Source organism: Schistocerca nitens, chromosome 6 (assembly GCF_023898315.1).
Source record: "Schistocerca nitens isolate TAMUIC-IGC-003100 chromosome 6, iqSchNite1.1, whole genome shotgun sequence".
NCBI lineage: Eukaryota > Metazoa > Arthropoda > Insecta > Orthoptera > Acrididae > Schistocerca > Schistocerca nitens.
Window position 1 is genome coordinate 334,501,523 of NC_064619.1, and position 20,434 is coordinate 334,521,956.

At 43.7% G+C, this 20,434-nt stretch overlaps 1 protein-coding gene across 2 annotated transcripts in view; it reads right to left on the reverse strand.

Annotated features, from left to right (window-relative positions):
* Positions 1-20,434, reverse strand: part of LOC126262767 (COBW domain-containing protein 1-like) — a 566,092-nt gene that overhangs the window by 295,789 nt on the left and 249,869 nt on the right. The window lies entirely within an intron of this gene.

Genomic DNA, 20,434 nt, shown 5'->3' on the forward strand with positions numbered 1-20,434 from the left:
CACTGTGAAAGAAGAGTTCATTCGAGGCGGAGCACTTAATTTGATTAGATAATGATCGCCAACAAATCGGCACGTTCCTATTATAGGAATAACCTCGGCACTGTCCTGAAATGCACAACCACGGAAGGCCTGATTCTTGATGGTAATTGTTTGCTCATCTCGTCTGGACTGCTATCATTTCTTATGAATTCTACTATGGAACTCGAAGCGGAAGTAAAGATACTGTATTTCTGACTGGCTATACTGAAGCTCCGTTAATATACTTGAAATGTAATGATGAAGATATTAATACCAAGAAACGAGTTGCGTTTATTTGTAAAGCTTATGGTTGGACAGGAAGGGCACAAATTTAGTTAAAAAAAACATAATAGGTATACTAGGATGAAATTTTCACCCTGTAGCGGCATGTCCGCTGATATGAAACTTCCTGATAGATTAAAACTGTGTACCGGAGCGGGACTCGTATTCGGGATGTTTGCCTCTCGCGACTGAGGTATCCAAGCACGGCTCACGACCTGTCCCCATAGCATTACTTCCGCCAGTACCTTATCTCTTACTTTCCAAACTTCTAAAAGGTTCTCCTGTCATGTCTGCGCAACATCCTTTCATCTGGGAGTGCTAATCCCGCAAGTTTCTCAGGAGAACTTCTGTGAAGTTTGGAAGGTAGAAAATGCCGTATTGGCGAAAGCGATGCTGTGAGGACGGGTCGTGAGTCATGCTTGTGTAGCGCAGTCGGTAGAGCACTTGTCCGCGAGAGTCAAACATCCCGAATACGGGTCTCGCTCCGGCACACAGTTTTAATCTACCAGTGCCTCGGTCCGGTACATTGTTTTAATCTGCCAGAATGTTTCATAATAGGTATTTTTCCTAAATATAACAGATTTTATGTGACTTAAGAAAAAGCAAAACTAATCGAAATAAATATGCTAATTAACAAACGAAGGAAATGACCGTCACCAACGCTGCAGGACCTGAGTATTGTTTCTACAATACTACCATTATATATCATTTCGGTCGCATCTTAATCATAACCTTCGTACACATTGATGAGCCAGAATATTATGACCACTAACCACGGTGAGAATGAATATCACCTGGTTGTGTTGCGGGCACGTGACGCGGTACGGAAGTTACGAGTGGAGCACAGACAAATGAGGTATCATTCCAGCACCGAAAAGCGCCGCAAATAGGGAAACTACTAACATAAGCGACTCTGACAAAGAGCAGATTCTTATCGCCTGGTGCCTGGGAACAAGCATCTCGGAAACAGTGATGCTCGCCGGCTCTTCGCGTGCTACTGTCGTGAGCATCTATGGAAAGTGGTTGGACGGTATTGAAACTACGAGTAGGCGACAACGTGTCAGAGGCCCACCCTGATAACAGAACGTGGTGGTCAGAGGCCTGCTCACTCTGTGAAGCGGGATGAGCAGCGATCTGTGACTGGTCTGACCAGCGAACCTAAAGATTTTGGACAAAAATATGGAAACTTCGCGAGAAACGCTTGCTCGAACATAAATGCAGATACTAGCAAGCCTTCAGGTTGCACTGTTGTATCTGGACACGAATAGCACCTGTGCAGTGTCCTTAATACGTTGCAGGAGTTAGTCGTGGTCAGAACAATGTTCTGTGTAGTTGTGAAGGCGTTATATCGGAGCTAAGTGAATTCGAAAATGGTAAAATTGTTGGTGCTCGTATGGTGGGTGCTTCCGTAGCCACGAAAACCGACGTGTTTGGGTGTTTCAAGAGGCACCGTAAAGAAAACTTTATACCGGATACAGGTAATGCGGAGAAACATTATCCGCTAAGTCACAACGTCGGCGAAAGTACGTGCTCAGTGACGCTGTCAGGCGGTCATTGAAGATTATTGTGACGAAAATGAGAGGACGACAGCTGCATTCGCGAACCCAACACGAAGGGAGACCCATAAACAGCGATTTGATGGGCGAGGTTGATTTCAAAAACCACTCCTCAGTGATGCAAATGTCCGTAACAGGAAAATGAGGTGATGAAGCCATAAAACCTGTACATGGAGCAATGGAAAAAAGTCATTTGGTCGGATGAGTCTTATTTCACATTTTCTCCAATTTCTGACTAATTTTATGTCCCAAGAGTGAAACATGGCGGGGGTTTGGTGATGCTTTGGGCATCCATATCGTGGTATTCCATGAGCCTGCTCTACAATGTCGCATTAATGTCAAAGATTATGTGACCATTTTGACTGATTAGATCCATCTTATGGTACAACGTTTGTTCCCCAGTGGCGACGCTGTGTTCCAAGACGATAGGTCCCATATCCACACATTTCGCATCGTCAAGGACTGATTCTACGACCACGAGGATGAATTGTCGCATCTTTTCTGGCCAACTGCCACCAGATCTCAACATTATTGAGCCTCTATGGTCTACTCTGGAGAGAAGGGTGCGTAATCTCTATCCACTTCCATGATTGTTACCTGATGTTGCCACTATTTTGCAAGAAGAATGGTACAAGATTCCTTCGAAGACCGTGGAGGAGCCGTGTTTATCCATTCCGAGACGAGTGGAAGCTGTTTTGAACGCCAACAGGTTTCCTATGTCGTATCAGGCACAGTAAAGTTGCTGTGTTTTCGGTGTTTCCATAGTTTTGTCGATCCTTTGTACGTATACAGAGCGTCCAATACTCGGGTGGCCGTGATGTTTTTTCCAGACCTCGCACGGGATGTAGAATTAGGTAGCGTAGCAACGTGAAATGCAGTCGCCTAACGGCTATAAAATACATCAACCTGATAAGTGACACCAAAGCACCACATCTCGTTTGTTATTTGGTACATTACTAGAGCGCATATCATTCCTATATGGCTATTCATTACTTATGAGACATAATCTGTTACGCACTAAAGGAATAACTTAAATAACTCAATTGCTACAGTCATCGTGCGATAACTGTTTGGTAGAAAATATGTGGCTTTTCTATTGCTTCTTCTGCCAGCAATTTACAAATTGTTCACTGCAACACTGAATAGTCTTGCAACAACCGAGGTTACAACGAAATATTATTGATTAGACATTACTAATGCCATATAACAGTACAAAATACGTACACTTCGCATAAAGAATGAAGAATTTGTCGGTTTCCACAGACCGCATTTACGATTCCCGTCCTATAGGTTCATTTCAACTGCCCAATATTTGCATCTTTCGTCATTTATTGGAAATATTACCGACTTGAACCCACCTTCGCTGCAATTTTTACAGTCAATAGAGGAACTACCTGGAACTGCTCTTTATTATCCTTAAAATTTCGTAAGTCATACTACTTACATTCATTAAACCCCTCCTCAACAAATATCTAATTTACAAAATATGGTGCGGCATCACGCCAAAGATTCCAGTTACAACACAATTATTTTACCAATGTTAAATTATATAAAATGAAACGACAAAGGACATGCAGAAGAGCAACAAGACTTCTTGTATTTCTACGTGCAAATAGCCCATGATACAGTATTGGGAGCATTAAAATAACCCTACGACAGCACCGCGCACACTAATCCAGCCAAAGTAAACATAGAAAAGGTAAAAACGTGGCACCCTAAGCTCCCAGCCAATCAGCGTTGACATCATCATTGGTCTGTCTCTCTCTCTTTCTATGCAGGCTCTCTAGCTCTGACGAAAGAGTACACTTCAGATGTAGGCAATAATATTTCAAAGTATACCGTTCATTGTACACTGTTGAACATAGGGCTCAGCAGCAAACGACCTCGTAAGTACAAGAAATGTATCCCTAGTTGCGAATATAGAAAACCATTACCTGTATAATGGAATGGCGACAGTGAGAATTTTTGCTGGAGCGGGACTCGAACCCGGATTTCCCGCTAATCCCGAGCGGTCGCCAGACACCTGTAAGTATATAGTTCTGGCAATACCGGCCATGACCTCCTTCTTCTGTGCGGATGCACACAAATTCCCCGAACTCTTACGGGACTTGGTAAGAAGGTCTTCAAAATGGTTCAAATGGCTCTGAGCACTATGGGACTTAACTGCTAAGGTCATGAGTCCCCTAGAACTTAGAACTAATTAAACCTAACTAACCTAAGGACATCACACACATCCATGCCCGAGGCAGGATTCGAACCTGCGACAGTAGTGGTCCCGCGGTTCCAGACTGTAGCGCCTAGAACCGCTCGGCCACCCCGGTCGGCTGACCTCCTTCTTCTGTGCGGATGCACACAAATTCCCCGAACTCTTACGGGACTTGGTAAGAACGTCTTCCACGAGTAGTGAGTGTGTTGGGGTGGGGCACTACAAATGTAGTGTGTGGACATAGAAGGTGAGAATGTGGATCTCGCGGGAGGCGTGCGCGAGATAGTCCCTGCAGTCGCGCTATCCTCTGTGCCCTCGGTGGCTCAGATGGACAGAGCGTGTGCCATGTAAGCAGGAGATCCCGGGTTCGAGTCCCGGTCGGGGCACACAATTTCACCTGTCCCCGTTGATATATATTTGTTCGTCAGGATAGAGGTCAGGAGCGGTGGACGTTGTAAAATGAAAAATAATGAAGTTGGAATGGACCCAGTTTATTCTGTAACGATGGTACATGGGTGCCAACGTAGAGCTGAGCAGCCCCAAGAGGGGTTGCCGTCTGTTCATCAGGAAGTTTGAGGAGAGATGCAGAGGGTAGAGGAGCGACTACTCGGGGCCGAGGTCTGAAGCTAAGAGAGCGCGGAGCTGTTTGCAAGCCGCTCTCGCCGCTTCCGGCCGCATCCCCACGTGATCACACGACTAGCCTTTGATTGGAGGGTCGATTCCGACAACGCGCCTTGCTAGTAGCGTACCCTCGTCAGCACAACCAACCCGTGGGACTAGAGCCTGACCGAGGAGCACGTGGCAGAAATGTGCCGACCACGGTCTTCCGGCCAGCACCTTCCACCACAATATGGCCAAGCTGGCTACGGCCGTACACTGTGAATGTAAAAAGTTATGTAATAAAATTTTATCGGCAATGATCCCTCTTGGAGGGTCTCCTCCCTACACATATCAACGGCCGTTAGCAGCTGAAGGTATTAATATAATTCTAATTTCGTTCTAGACGGCTGCAGGTCATATAAGTATATTTTACTTCGAGGTCGCTTGACCGGTGTCGGCGGATAAATATGAAATTGCAATGCCTGTGTTATTACGAATTACGATAATGGATGTACGAGTACAGGTTGTAGACACATGGTTGACGACATATGGAAGTACACTCACAAGTGTTATCTACTCCGCCCCTAGGAAATCGACAGTTACCAGTAGGGTGGGCATGGCATCATGTAGTTGAACATTATATCTGCATCTACATCTACATTTATACTCCGCAAGCCACCCAATGGTGTGTGGCGGAGGGCACTTTACGTGCCACTGTCATTACCTCCCTTTCCTGTTCCAGTCGCGTATGGTTCGCGGGAAGAACGACTGTCTGAAAGCCTCCGTGCGCGCTCGAATCTCTCTAATTTTATGTTCGTGATCTCCTCGGGAGGTATAAGTAGGGGGAAGCAATATATTCGATACCTCATCCAGAAACGCACCCTCTCGAAACCTGGACAGCAAGCTACACCGCGATGCAGAGCGCCTCTCTTGCAGAGTCTGCCACTTGAGTTTGTTAAACATCTCCGTAACGCTATCACGGTTACCAAATAACGCTGTGACGAAATGCGCCGCTCTTCTTTGGATCTTCTCTATCTCCTCCGTCAACCCGATCTGGTACGGATCCCACACTGATGAGCAATACTCAAGTATAGGTCGAACGAGTGTTTTGTAAGCCACCTCCTTTGTTGATGGACTACATTTTCTAAGGACTCTCCCAATGAATCTCAACCTGGTACCCGCCTTACCAACAATTAATTTTATATGATCATTCCACTTCAAATCGTTCCGCACGCATACTCCCAGATATTTTACAGAAGTAACTGCTACCAGTGTTTCTTCCGCTATCATATAATCATACAATAAAGGATCCTTCTTTCTCTGTATTCGCAATACATTACATTTATCTATGTTAAGGGTCAGTATCAATGGTAAAGTGTCGCCTGGTCCGAGAAATCATGTTTCTTGTTACACCAGATTGTTGGTCGTGTCTGGTTACGCAGTCGTCCACACAAACGGCTCTTCGAACATCCACCACGCCACGAACAAGGCCTGCTGGGAGCAGGACATTCACCTGGGCTTCCACGAATCCTGGCCCAGCTGTGAACTACGTGATGCTTGTGTCATCACCGATGGTGGTGGCGCCTTCCAGCAGGATAACTGTCCGTATCAAAAGGTTCGAATTGTGTTACAGTGCTTTGAGAGACATGACAGTGAACTCACGTTGATGTCTTAACCACCAAATTCACCTGATCTGAACTCGATGGAATACATCTGGGAGGCCACTGGCCTCTAAACTACGGGAACTGCGTTATCCATGATTAGACATCTTGGCGACGGTCAGCTGTCTGTCCCTATTGTTGAGTAAAAAATATGAGTATACGTTGCAATAAACAGTTGCGTAACATCAAACCGCAGATATCACAGTAGCGTTGGCTCACCTTTACGCAGAAGTAGATTTCGCTGAAGCGTTCACAATGTTGTCTTCTGTATTACCAGAGGGCTGTCACGTTACCCACCTATGGAATGTGCTAAAACAATTTAGGAATGTACACTAGAACAGATATCATTACAAGTTTTCACAATGAAATCTCTGACTTCCCTAGACAGCGCTTCACAGTGTCGCATAACGAGATCAGAGCAAGACAATAGTAAAACTGCTGCAGACCCGCATGTCTGAGATGACGCAAGGATCTCAGTACTGTCCCACGTGGGACCATGAAGTCTCAGAAAGAAAGAAGCACGGACGTCATTTTGATGACTCGCACAAGAACCGAGTGAACAACCCAAGATGTAGTATGCAATGCCAGTCTACTAAGAGCACATTGGTTCGTCCTGTACTTCACAGAGCACGTCTCTCAAAGATGGAAGCCAAAGCAAGGTTTAGGAATGCTGACGCCACTCAAGGGAATCGCCTCGCCTGGTTACCCTTATTGCAACAGCGGGGATCGTAATATGGCTGCCTAAGTTCTCCGGAGGTGTTCAATGTAGTTCGCAGCTTTCAAATTCCTTATGACAAATTTAATATTACCTTTCCGGCCTATTTCTGAAATGATGTTTTTGCAGGTCATGTCTCCAAAACCGCATCTTATAGTTATTTTTTTTTTGTATTTTATTGCATCTCAATTCACCAATAAAATTTTTCTGTTATAAATGAATCAGAAGCAAACAATTTCGTTTTTTTAAAATAATTCTAGCTCCACCACTTGCTCGAATCCGAAAGGCATGCTAATCAATGTTTCTATTCTAGAACAAGTGAAACATGTATCATTAATAATGTTCTGAATTTTTAATTTGACTATACAATAACTGAACGCATTCTGGTACTTATACTGCCGAGTCGATAGGTTAAACAGTTCTTCAAAATATACTATCGGTTCAAAAATATGTAACTATCATACTATTTTTGTAAGATGTGATACAGCCATACGAAGGCTCATACATTCTTTTCGATTTAAGCTTTTCTTTGTTTAAATGATTTGGATCAGAGAGTGTCCGTCAGAATTCTCATGCTTCAGATTATTATCCAGTTGTTTCTGCTTAATGGCTGCACGTGATATTGCAAGAGTCTGCGGTGGACTTTACTGATAATTGGTGCTTGACTCTCAAAATACAAACGCCATCGCATCGTCTGCAGAGAGCTTAACTTATAATTGCTTAGCGGCGGCGAACAAGGATGTTTCCACATCATGGAGTTCCTTTTTGGCCGCTTGAGTGAACACACAAACCCGTGTTTCACCGTTCATAATGAAGCTTCGCCCAAACCAATTTTCCTTCTCTCTTCAACGACTGAAGTTTTGGAGCGAGAAAGACAGTCGTCTCTGGTCTCCTGCCACAGCATTTTCCAAATCCGTAAGAAATTTCTTCAGTGACATTGGAGCGGAAGTTAATGACAACTGTGGGACATTTCCTTTCATCCACCCTCGCAATTTCGATTAATCTATGTAGCCCAATTAATTCATACACTGGGAAGATACACATCTTTGATATCGGATGGTCATCACATGAGTGATTTCAAGCATTGTTTGTAAAGTCCTGAAGTCCTTAATGGAAATAATCAGTCTAGAGACCGACGAGACATGCTCACTTCTAAACTGACGTAAGTTAATTCTCGTTTCCTTTCTAAACCTATTTAAAACTAATTTAATGCACATAGTTCTTCTCACGAGGTGCTGAGCTCGTACAAGCATCACACTGAAATTGTGACAGCGCAAGGCGTGAACTTGAAATGTTAGTGCTTGGTGTTGAAATGTGGTGCATGCATCACTAATAATTAACTTGACAGGAAATAAAGGATGATTTTCGTCCAAGACTTCTGGGAGATGAAGTGATGATGTTTTCTGGCGTAGAGACTGTCTGTGCCAGTCTTCGCTCTGCAGCCTGGTAGGTGATGGCCGAAATTAGTTCCACAATACGACAGAATGAATTTAAAATGCTTTTGCAGAGAACTGATTTCGGCAAGTTTTTTGGGGTTCTCACATTTATCACTTGTTACTGTCACACTCGGAAACATCTATGGTTGTAATAGTGGTACCAGTAGATGGCTCTCTCTCTCTCTCTCTCTCGAATAAATTTATCGACAGAGTATTCTCAAATTTTATGCTTGTATGGCCCACTTTATCGACTGAAAATAAAACCCCTTTCAGCATCAGGAATGGAAACGACAAGGACATTCACATTCTATGCCAAAGACTGCAGCAAACTAAAAAGTAAATTCGTGGGATATTATACAGAGAAAGAAACTCGTTGTCTATTTCTGGTTCTTTGCTCAAAATTCACATATGTTCGAATAATTTACTTTTATGGTATCGGACCAATTATACGTAGGTCTATTCAACAGTTTTATGTTTTCTGCTGTATTAACAGGTCACTAGCGTCTATATTTATGGCTTCCTTCTTTATGCTACAGTATGTGCTGCTATCCAGAAAATCGTCCAAGCTCTCAAATCTCTTTCTTCTTCGCCTCATCTTCCCCTCCACACACCATTCGATGATGATGACGATGACGATGTTTGGTTTGTGAGGCGCTCAACTGTGCGGTTATCAGTGCTCGTAAAAATTTCCAACCTTTGCTCAGTCCAATCTCGCCATTTTCATGAATGATGAATAAATGATGAGGACAACACACACACCCTGTCATCTCGAGGCAACTGAAAATTCCTGACCCTGCCGGGAATCGAACGCGGGACCCCGTGCTCGGGCACGCCATTCGAATCTGTTTTTGTAAGTCTCTTCTTTTTCTTAATATAGTTCCTACCGAATTCCTTTTCCTTCCCTTTATTTCAGTAAGAAATTGCCTCTGCCTTCCCACTGTTCTTAGTAGCTCGTCGTTTTTCACGCTATCCATCAACCCTACTTTTCTCCATTCTATGCCCCATGCACATTTCAAAAGCCTCCAGTGTATCTCTATCTTGCTTGCGCAGTGTACACGTTTCAGCATCATACAGAAGAACACAAAAATGTTTATCCATATTGCTGCAGAACTCTACTTTTTTTTGTACAAGACGCCTCGTTCACTAATGCTATCGTGATTTTAATTTCTGTACAGCTAGGTATTAAACACTGTGCAGCACATTTTCTAATATTTGTTCATTTAGCATTACATTTATGTCTTTATTTCCTCGTAGTGCCATTACTTTTGCTTTCTTTGTATTGACTTTCATTTAATTCCATATTCTCTCCTTTGGCTTCAATGATCTTCCTATTTCCCTTGAGACTTCTTTATCCATTTCCACACGGACCACGTCGTCTGCAAACTTCAAACACTATATATTTGTCCTCCCCATTTTTATCCCTTTGTCATCTAGTAGGTACAAAATCAAATGGCTCGAAGCACTATGGGACTTAACATCTGAGGTCATCAATCCCCTAGAACTTAGAACTACTTAAACCTAACTAACCTAAGGACATCACACACATCCATGCCCGAGGCAGGATTCGAACCTGCGACCGTAGCGGTCGCGCGGTTCCTGACTGAAGCGCCTAGAACCGCTCGGCCACTCTGGCCGGCTCTAGTGGGTACAGTTCAATTATATTCTCAAAGAGTAGGAGACAGGCAACAGCTCTGTACTATTTCTTTTCGTCATTTAGTCGTGTTGGTACTTTCTCTTTCCCGGCTGCTTCTTTTCTTTAAATATAAAGTGTTTATAATTCGCCTGCTTTTCTACTTCACTTTGTTTTCCCTCATTATAGCTGTAGGCTTAACATGAGCCACATTTTAAAATGTTTTTCCAGGTCTATAAAACACTTGCGTAAGTCTCTTCATTTCAGTCAATCTCTCTGCCAAATTTATCAAGAGTTCTCGTGCATCTCTCGAGTTTGCATTTATTCCAAACCCAAACTGCTCTGCATCCAAATTCTTTTCCATTGTCTATTATTTGGTCTATATTCACTGGAACGACTTGGCAATATTACTAACAGACAGGGCGAAGTTGAAATGAGTTTACTTGCAACTAAAGGTTGCTGAAATATGCATTTGACTCATCTCCTTACCTCTGCGGTCGCGTACAGTAGGCCTTCTCCATCTGGCGACCTTGGTAAAGAATGCGTTCGATGGTATTAAAAGGCAGAGTGGAACCGTATGCCATCCTCTACTGACATAAGTCATGTACAGTCCTATCCAATTAGTCGGTAACAGCAGGAACACGCCTCCCGCAGATGGCATTAATGACGAATTGAGTGATAGCTTAGCGGGAGTCACAATGGCGTTCCCGCAAGAGGGGAGTTTAGTATGCAGCTGCTTAATGCGCCTAAGCGATTCCGTTACGCCGCTGCTAAGCTAATATGCCATATGTTGCAGTCGACTACTTGCAAATTTCAGGGAAGGGCTCTGTTTGGACAGACAACGAGAGTGAGTCTATGGAGAGAAGAAAATATCGAGAGGGAGTATGCATATACACTGCGATCCAAGTCACGTTAGCAAGTATAATAACGCGGATACAGTTCATGGCACAGTGACAAAATTTTTGATAAATAATGGCACGAGACGGGACTATTTTCCTTTTAACTTTGTTTGGCGGCTCGTGAAAAGAGGAATACAGTAATTTAAAAACTAGAGTGTAATTCCTCCAGAAATGGATGGCTGATGTGCTATACAAGAAGTTGACATATGCACCGTTTAGGTGCTAATGTGGTTATGTTACACCGTGGCACCAGTTTCCACTCTCAGAACATCTCGAGCAGCATTTTTCGCTTTTCCTCTTTTTTTATCATTATAGTCTTCTATAATATATTAGAAAATACATGAAAGCACAAGTGTTAATAATTATCGACACAACGTGAAACAATATGTGTATTAATTGTCTTGTGACAGCCAGAGCGAGAGCACCAGCAGCAGCGAGTACTGTTTGTATAAAGCGTTTATTTTGCATTTTGTTTACGACCTTCCACTAAGGAAGGGATTCTATTTGTGTTTATCTGCTCTGCATAGAAACTAACAGTTCTTGATCGTTAGGAGAGAAATTTATTTTGTACTTATTTGCTGCGCTTAGCTTTTAAATAGTTTTTCTGGGAAAACCTAGCGTAGTTTTCGCGTCTCGTATTTCAGTGAGTGTTTCTTGATTATCAGAGTAGCTCATCAGAAGATTATCTTGGGAATTTGTCACCGTATAGAGTAGGGTAAACATAGTCATGTGTAGGGACTGTGGTTGTTGTGAGCGGACGCAAGGAGAATTGGCCACTCTTCGGGGGCAGGTGGAGGCTTTGTCTGTTAGGCTCATCGAGCTCGAGGCGCAGGCGTCGGCTCGTAGTGGCGTTGGGGCAACTGTGGTGAGACCTATGCCTACTTCGGTGGCCTTGGAATCACATGGAACCCCTGATGTCGCTGCGTCTTCCGGCAGTGAGCATCTTACCGGTCAGCCATCACTCCAGGGTGAATGGCGGACAGTGGTGGGCTCGCGCGTGCCTGGCCGAAAGGCGAAGGTGGGATCTGGCCGCGTGGCAGCTGCCTTACCCCTTTCCAACAGGTACGGGCTGCTTCCTAGTGGTGATGACATCGTTTCCGAGCCACCACAGGATGCCTCGCCTGTTGGGCCATTGGCCGATTCTCCGGCAAGGTCCCGACAGTCACAGAGGGCGGGCCTATTAGTTATAGGGAGCTCCAACGTTAGGCGGGTTATGGAGCCCCTCAGGAAAATAGCGGGTAGGTCGGGGAAGAATGCCAGTGTGCACTCGGTGTGCTTGCCGGGGGGTCTCGTCCGTAATGTGGAGGAGGCCCTTCCGGCAGCTATTGAACGCACTGGGTGTGACCGGCTGCAGATAGTAGCACATGTCGGAACGAATGACGCCTGCCGCTTGGGTTCTGAGGCCATCCTTGGTTCCTTCCGGCGGCTGGCTGATTTGGTGAAGACAACCAGCATCGCACGCGGAGTGCAAGCTGAGCTTATTATCTGCAGCATAGTGCCCAGAGTCGATCGCGGTCCTCTGGTTTGGAGCCGTGTGGAGGGTCTAAACCAGAGGCTCAGACGACTCTGCGACTATAATGGTTGCAAATTCATCGACCTCCGTTATTGGGTGGAGAACTGTAGGGCCCCCCTAGACAGGTCAGGCGTGCACTACACACCGGAAGCAGCTACTAGGGTAGCAGAGTACGTGTGGCGTGCACACGGGGGTTTTTTAGGTTAGAGGGACCCCCCCTTGGGCGAAACGATAAAATACCTGACGGCTTACCAGAGAGAACATCATCATCGTTGATAAAGAACGTCCGTCCTCAGAGACCAAAAACAGGAAAAGTTAACGTAATATTGGTAAACTGCAGGAGTATCCAGGGCAAGGTTCCTGAATTAGTATCGCTTATTGAAGGAAATAGTGCGCATATAGTATTAGGAACGGAAAGTTGGTTAAAACCGGAAGTGAACAGTAACGAAATCCTAGACACAGAATGGAATATATACCGCAAGGATAGGATAAACGCCAATGGTGGAGGAGTATTTATAGCAGTAAAGAATTCAATAATATCCAGTGAAGTTATTAGCGAATGCGAATGTGAAATAATCTGGGTTAAGTTAAGTATCAAAGGTGGGTCAGATATGATAGTCGGATGCTTCTATAGACCACCTGCATCAGCAACCGTAGTAGTTGAGCGCCTCAGAGAGAACCTGCAGAACGTCGTGAAGAAGTTTCGTGATCATACTATTGTAATAGGGGGAGACTTCAATGTACCAGGTATAGAATGGGATAGTCACACAATCAGAACTGGAGCCAGGGACAGAGACTCTTGTGACATTATCCTGACTGCCTTGTCCGAGAATTACTTCGAGCAGATAGTTAGAGAACCAACTCGTGAAGCTAACGTTTTAGACCTCATAGCAACAAATAGACCGGAACTTTTCGACTCCGTGAATGTAGAAGAGGGTATCAGTGATCATAAGTCAGTGGTTGCAACAATGACTACAAGTGTAACAAGAAATGCCAAGAAAGGAAGGAAAATATATTTGCTTAACAAGAGTGATAGGGCACAAATCGCAGAATATCTGAGTGACTACCATCAAACGTTCATTTCTGAGGAAGAGGATGTGGAACAAAAATGGAAAAAATTCAGAAACATCGTCCAGTACGCCTTAGATAAGTTCGTACCGACTAAGGTCCAAAGCGAGGGGAAAGATCCACCGTGGTATAACAATCATGTACGAAAGGTACTACGGAAACAAAGAAAGCTTCATCATAGGTTTAAGAGTAGTCGAATCATAGCTGATAAGGAAAAGCTGAACGAAGCGAAAAAGAGCGTAAAGAGAGCAATGAGAGAAGCATTCAACGAATTCGAACATAAAACATTGGCAAACAATCTAAACAAGAACCCTAAAAAGTTTTGGTCATATGTAAAATCGGTAAACGGATCTAAATCCCCTATTCAGTCACTCGTTGACCACGATGGCACCGAAACAGAGGACGACCGAAGAAAGGCAGAAATACTGAATTCAGTGTTCCGAAACTGTTTCACTGCGGAAAATCGTAACACGGTCCCTGACTTCAGCCGTCGCACGGACGCCAAAATGGAAAATATTGAAATAAACGATATCGGAATTGAAAAACAACTGCTATCACTTAGTAGCGGAAAAGCATCCGGACCAGACGAGATACCCGTAAGATTCTACAGTGATTATGCTAAAGAACTTGCCCCCTTTCTATCAGCAATTTATCGTAGATCTCTGGAAGAACGTAAAGTACCTAGCGACTGGAAGAAAGCGCAGGTCGTTCCCATTTTCAAGAAGGGTCATAAATCAGATGCGAATAATTATAGGCCTATTTCGCTTACGTCAATCTGTTGTAGAATAATGGAACATGTTTTATGTTCTCGTATTATGACGTTCTTAGATAATACAAATCTCCTTCATCATAACCAACATGGATTCCGCAAACAGAGATCATGTGAAACTCAGATCGCCCTATTTGTCCAAGAAATTCACAGTGCCGTAGACACTGGCGAGCAGATTGATGCCTTATTCCTGGACTTCAGGAAGGCATTTGATACGGTTCCGCACTTACGTTTAGTGAAAAAAATACGAGCTTACGGAATATCGGACCAGGTTTGTGATTGGATTCAGGATTTCCTAGAAGAAAGAACACAACATGTCATTCTTAACGGTTCAAAATCTGCAGATGTAGAGGTAATTTCGGGAGTACCGCAAGGAAGCGTGATAGGACCTTTATTGTTTACAATATACATAAATGACTTAGTTGACAACATCGGTAGCTCCGTGAGGCTATTTGCAGATGACACGGTTGTCTACAAGAAAGTAGCAACATCAGAAGACTCGTACGTACTCCAGGAAGACCTGCAGAGGATTAATGAATGGTGCGACAGCTGGCAGCTTTCCCTAAACGTAGATAAATGTAATATAATGCGCATACATAGGGGCAGAAATCCATTCCAGTACGATTATGCCATAGGTGGTAAATCATTGGAAGCGGTAACGACCGTAAAATACTTAGGAGTTACTATCCGGAGCGATCTGAAGTGGAATGATCACATAAAACAAATAGTGGGAAAAGCAGGCGCCAGGTTGAGATTCATAGGAAGAATTCTAAGAAAATGTGACTCATCGACGAAAGAAGTAGCTTACAAAACGCTTGTTCGTCCGATTCTTGAGTATTGCTCATCAGTATGGGACCCTTACCAGGTTGGATTAATAGAAGAGATAGACATGATCCAGCGAAAAGCAGCGCGATTCGTCATGGGGACATTTAGTCAGCGCGAGAGCGTTACGGAGATGCTGAACAAGCTCCAGTGGCGGACACTTCAAGAAAGGCGTTACGCAATACGGAGAGGTTTATTATCGAAATTACGAGAGAGCACATTCCGGGAAGAGATGGGCAACATATTACTACCGCCCACATATATCTCGCGTAATGATCACAACGAAAAGATCCGAGAAATTAGAGCAAATACGGAGACTTACAAGCAGTCGTTCTTCCCACGCACAATTCGTGAATGGAACAGGGAAGGGGGGATCAGATAGTGGTACAATAAGTACCCTCCGCCACACACCGTAAGGTGGCTCGCGGAGTATGGATGTAGATGTAGATGTAGATGAAAAGAGAACTTGCATGACTGAGAGACTGTTAGAAATAAACAACAAAATAACTGAATTTGTAACTCAAAAGTTTATGAATTCTGACGTTTTATCACGTCTCAGTTCCAAACAACAACAGCTACAAAGATTTACGAAGACTGTAAACATTCATTTCGGGCGGCGCTTTTCGTATGTAAGCTACGTACTTGGCACATCACGCGACTAATTTCCAAAGTGAAATTTTCAGAATTGTATGCTCGGAGAAAGGCAACGAGATAAATGCTTTCCGTCGACTATCAACTCTCTTAATGAACTGCTCACACCCACATTCTGGGTGGAATCAAGTATCCTACAATGTAAAACAAGCGACTCAGGTAACACCAGCACACTAGAAGGAAAACGGAAACAAACACATTTGTTAACTATTAAAAGACTGCTATGGACTTTTCAGTATTTTTTTTTTCTCGATAACAATGGAATTTAATTTGTAGCGATCAGCTGGCTATCGGGTAAGGAATGTGCGATCGAAACCTATCTAAACTCTTTAATCTCAAGGCTACGGCGAAGTTCATGCAGTCTCTTGGTGAACTGTGCAGCCAGTTTGATTGTACTTGAAATTATAGTTACCTCTGGTGAGTGGTCTGGAGCCGAAAAATGACAAATGGCTCTGAGCACTATGGAACTTAACATCTGTGGTCATCAGTCCCCTAGAACTTAGAACTACTTAAACCTAACTAACCTAAGGACACCACACACATCCATGCCCGAGGCAGGATTCGAACCTGTGACCGTAGCGGTCCTGCGGTTCCAGACTGTAGCGCCTAGAACCGCACGGCCACCCCCGCCGGCCCGAAAAATGACACCCTGCCGAATTGGATGTTACTAGATGAATTTCTTGTTAGGAGCACTTCCACCTTAGTCGCAAGGATGGAGCTGTTAATTTTTGCGTTATTCTTTTGCACAGCAGTTGTTTCGCAACACAATGTCTACATGTGATTCGTGTAGTCCAGGGTATACAACCTGTCAAGTAGCGCTTTCGAAGACCATGGTTTCTCTGTTGCACACTGGAGTGAAGGTCGACATGCACAGTAGAGCTTAATTTTAGTACTTTTTAGAAATAGTCTTCAGTAAGCGGGCTATGACTTTTGGGCATCATTTGAGGCCATTCGGTATGATACGATCATCCAGTCAGTGGGTTCACACGTTCTATGCCATCTGCTTTTCTTTGGTATAATCATCCTTACATCCAGGATTAACACAGGTTCAGTCCCACTTTTGACACAGAAGTTCTTACGTGATTCTCCGCCTGCAGAGTACTGTCTCTCACCAGCGTAATACACCAACGCTACCGACCACATATAGGACAATAAACGCGTTGGTAGAGGTGCTGAGTAAACGGAATTTGTTTAAAGCTTGCCAAATGACGAAAATGGTGCGAAAGCTCTATGCGTAATATGGATAGGATTCTTATTTCACACTAATATGCAGAAATGGGGCATTATATTTTATTTTATCATATCACGGTGCATAATTCAGAGACATCCTTTCACATGAATAGAGGTGAAATGGATGTATCTACAACAAAATCAATAAACCACTACCAAAAGACTGTGCGGCAGGACGACGAAAATGATGATGTGGCCCAGCGAGCACTGACAGTTTCATTCTGTTCAGAAGTGCAAGTCACACATCGGAGATTGATCGCTGCGATAGCCTATTGCTTGCATGTGTATATGTTTGTATGTGTGTTAGTCTCAATACTAACAATGACAATGGATTCAAGACAAACCGTCAACGAGGCATCGGAAAATTGGTACTATTCATAAAACTGTGTGCCATAACATAAAAAAAACATATCTGTACGTATCCCACCAACATACCGAACACTAAAAAGACACTAAAAAGAGGAAATCAGAAGTCCTTAAAAATATTGCAAAAACAGTCGAGTACTGTCACGACGTCAGGTTAGAATTTGCGTTCTGCTGAAGAAATATTTGAAAAGGCAAAATCCCACTAAAACGAACAAGAAATGGACGTAATTAGCAAATGGGTCAATCACCAACCGATACCAAGACGAAATCCATCGCATACCCAAACAACGGAATGGAAATGAAGTCCCATGCTTCTTGAGCAGAGCGTAGGGGAACGATGCGGGAGACCCGCACCGCCGTACTAGTCAAGGTCCTAATGGAGGTGGTTTGCCGTTGCCTTCCTCCGACCGTAATGGGGATGAATGATGATGATGGAGACGACACAACAACACCCAGTCATCTCGAGGGAGGTGGTTCAAATGGTTCTGAGCACTATGGGACTTAACATCTGTGGTCATCAGTCCCCTAGAACTTAGAACTACTTAAACCTAACTAACCTAAGGACATCACACACATCCATGCCCGAGGCAGGATTCGAACCTGCGACCGTAGCAGTCGCGCGGTTCCGGACTCGAGGGAGGTGAAAATCCCTGACTCAGCCGGGAATCGAATCCGGTACCCCGTGCTCGGGAAGTGATAACGCTACCGCGAGACCACGAGCTGCGGACAAAACAATGGAATATATGGTTAAATATAGGGTGACCAGACGTCCGGATTAATCCGGACATGTCCTCCTTTTTACCTCTTTGTCCGGGGTCCGGGCGGATTTTTACAGTGTCCGGCTTTTTCGCAAAGTTGAGCCTAATACAGTTAAATTTACAATTCGTCCCGTTCTATTGCTCTTTTCTTAAATACTTTAATATTGGCACAGCCTTCGTGATAAACATGCACGAAGGCGGTGTTAGAAGGTGGCACCAGGATCGTCGATGTTATCGTTGATCTACCTATAAGCGAATGCAAATATCGATTATTTAAAATTTTCGTTTCGTACTTCGCTTTGTATTGGCTTGGCGTCCTGTAGTGCACGTGTGATTTGTGTGTGTACTTTTTAAACGAGTGAGTTACGTCAAATATTTGGCTATACCTAAACGAATGTGTACATCTTCTGATGTCCTTTCATGCAAATATCCGGCTTTAAGAAAGGAAGAAATGAATTTGAAGGGGAATGTAAGATATGTGGAGCTGGAACGTACGTCTCAGTGGCCAATAAAGGTAAGAAATAAGTCGACAGATTAACTGTCATGGTTTTATTTATCTGTTTGATAGTCATTCAATTTATTTGTATTTTGAAGGTTAAAGTGCAGTTTACATGTCGTCAGATGCTGCTCGAATTGTAGACCTTGGTAGCGGTGCGTCGAATGAAGGGAGGTGAATGATCTTACGTTTTTCGCTTTGTAAAGAACTGACATAATAAAACAATCACGCCACACTGTCACCACAATCAATGTTTTTAATTTTTGTTATATTGCTCTGTTAACCACCACCTGACCATCAGTAACAATTAACTACTAGTTTTACCGGTAACTCCCGGCAGTCACGTGACTTGTCCAAAGCTGACGGGTGGTATCCTCATCTGCAGTTGACCCGTTTCATGTGTCCCCTTTTTTCCTCCTTTGTCCTCCTTTTTGAAGCTGTTTGTCCTCCTTTTTAAACAATTGCATCTGGTCACCCTAGTTAAATATCAAAGGCAGACGACTGCGCGGACGAAAGTCATCCTAATGCATCTTTAACTCTTTTCATCCGCATCAGCATCTTAATTTTCATTTGCAAGTCTTTTATCAAATATTTTTAAATCACTTTTACCAGTTCGGTATGCCGGAGCTCTGACGACAGGCTTCCGCACGGTCCGAATTTTTATTGCTGAAAATGGACCACGTAATTTACATTCCTTTGACTAAGAACGTAAGTGTCGGTCATCACCACATTGTTATACAACATGGCCACTCAGATCCTTGACAAGTGGCGTAAGTTACAGTTTAATGCCGTAATGAAACTGAATATGTGAAACTTTCTGTGAAACGTTTACGTTACACTGAGCAGTCGAAGTCGTTCAAAAATGGTTCAAATGACTCTGAGCACTAAGCGACTTAACTTCGGAGGTCATCAGTCGCCTAGAACTTAGAACTAATTAAACCTAACTAACCTAAGGACATCACACACATCCACGCCCGAGGCATGATTCGAACCTGCGATCGTAGCGGTCGCTCGGCTCCAGACTGTAGCGCCTAGAACCGCAAGGCCACTCCGTAGAAAGGCGCCTATCAACTTCCATTTGCATCGCACAGTTCTTTCTTGATGTTGTGATTCTTTTCCTGTCAGCGTATTTGAAACAAATGTCCACTGATTCACGGATTTTATACAGAACATAATTTACGTCGTAATAGCTTTTACCCATGACTGCACTCGCATATCAGTGGCTTTGTTATGATGAATGATGGTGGGTAAGTAAGCTACTGTACATGCAATAACATCAGCCGTCCTCAAATGTCTGCCTGGTGGGATAAGCAAAGCTCGTGATGTGGTCCCCCCCCCCCCCCCCACACACACACACACTCAAACTTCCGCAACGCATTTTGTATCGGCATGCACAGCGCCGCTGCCGAGTAGCGCGTGCAGAGGGGCATGGGCAGGAGCGCACATCTATGCACTGTACTACTGAAATAGGTATACATTATACAACATGAACATTATGCAACAAATTGTGTAGAAGTAGGGATTAAACTCAATGAAGACTGTTTAAGCATTGTATTCATTGCTTGGAACCACGTCACGTATTTACATACCAACCAATAAACGTATTTTCGGTAATATGATAAAGTTCAAAACTCAAAAATTAAACAACTTTTAGAAGGAGTGCATGTTTCTCCCTAATTCGCGTAATATTCTTCAAATCTAAGAGTAAGTTGCACTACACTTTCTAAAATAGTTTATATTCTTCCTCAGAGTCCAAGG